Here is a 1,886-nt window from a genome sequence, read left to right as displayed (position 1 = left end):
ATAATCAATATTAATACGGCAATAGTGAAAATAACAATAATTACGGCGGGAGTAGTGAAATTATCAATATTAATGCGGCAGTAGTGACAGTAACAATAATTACGGCGGGAGTAATGAAAGTAACAATGATTACGGGCAAGTAGTAAAATGTTATTACTATTATTTCATTAATAAGAGTAAAATATTAATAGCGGGAGTAGTGAATTTGTCTCAAAATTTATTTCATCGTAATTTTAGGATATGTTATAAAAAAATATATTAACGATAAATTTATGGGTTATGCAACTTTAAGTAATTTTATTTAATGAAAAAAAAATTTAATGGTAAGTAGAGGTCGCCCGGGCGAAGCCGGGCACCAATACTAGTATTACATAATTGATTAACACAAATTATATAAAATTATGAAAGAATAATTTGAAAACAATTTTTAGAAAATGGAAAAAGGTTGAAAAATATTTTTAGTATGTTCAAAATCCTAAACAATATAAATTATATGGTTTTAATATTTGTTTGATTCCTCAAAATTGTGGTTTTATTAAAAAAAAAATACAAGTATATCTCTCATAAGTATTTCTACTAATTTAAAATCTATCTTATTTCTTTTAAAAAAATTATATATTTGTCTTACGACTCTTTTTACTGAATTTTTCATTGTTCAATTAAGGAAATTATAATTTTTTCAGTTTTTTGGTTATCAACTTTTTTGTATATAATCACAAAATAGACTTTAAGATTTATGAAACTATTACAAACACAAATTTTGTTTCAGACGAACACTTTTCGTCTTATTTTTCAGATGGGCATATGTGACCATTTTATAGTTTCCCATAGGTCGGGAACCTTCCTCTAGGCAATTCTTAAGTTTCCCAAGAGTATAGTACGAACAACAAGTAAAGAAGTACTTTATTTAAAATAAATAGTTAAGTTGTAAAGTTAAGTAACCACAAGTTAAGGGATATGAAAATCATCCCATTAGTACAACCAAATCGAAAGAAGTTTAAATGTCAAAAACTAGAATAAGAACAAGTGGCGACAACGAGGTAGACCGCTCCCAAGCCCGCTATTCAAACATGTGCACCTGTCGACACTGCTCCCCATATGGGCGGAAATCACCATATGGTTCATCACAGACATTCAAACCCAAGTGTTAGCCAATGATATGAATGTTCAATAATAAACAAGAGATGCAACTAACTTACTAATTTAATGAGGTATGTAACATGACAAACATCCACCAAACTCATCTCCTTCAACCGTGACCGGGACACGCCCACGACGTCGCTAAAACTACTAAGGTACTCGGAACACGTCTGTGGTACCGGGCCCGAGTGCGACTCGAGTCCCCTGCCAGACAACATGCCTCACCGCATGAGTCCCTCCATAACCCAAGTACTAATGTGCACATTCCCTTTGAGTGGGAAGCTCCAAGGGAGACTTGAGCGGAAGACGGTTTTCCAACCGCCTTCCGTCTCCAAAACCATCATCAACATCCTCCAACAATTTCCAATGTCAACAATTCACCAACATAAGAACAATTAGCCAAACAAGTATGTCATTAAATTCACACAACCACCAATTCATGCTCATAACTTCATTAATTCATTTTCTCTTCTTTTAATTGCTTATTAACATGTCATAATGCAAGATAATTAATACTAGATTCATTCACCATACTCATTCTTCCCAAAATCATCATGAGACCACAATATCATCCCAACATTTCGGACTTCGGCAGTTCCTATCATATAAAGCCTCAAATGGGGCCATACCAATGCTATCATGATAGCTATTGTTGTAGGAGAATTCGATCAAGTGTAACTTTTCTTCCCATGAACCTCCAAATTCTAGAACACAATCCCTCAACATGTCTTCCAACGTTTGAATTG

The sequence above is a fragment of the Silene latifolia genome, chromosome 3, assembly GCF_048544455.1.
Source record: "Silene latifolia isolate original U9 population chromosome 3, ASM4854445v1, whole genome shotgun sequence".
NCBI classification, from domain to species: Eukaryota; Viridiplantae; Streptophyta; class Magnoliopsida; order Caryophyllales; family Caryophyllaceae; genus Silene; species Silene latifolia.
Note: the sequence above shows the minus strand (reverse complement) of the source record.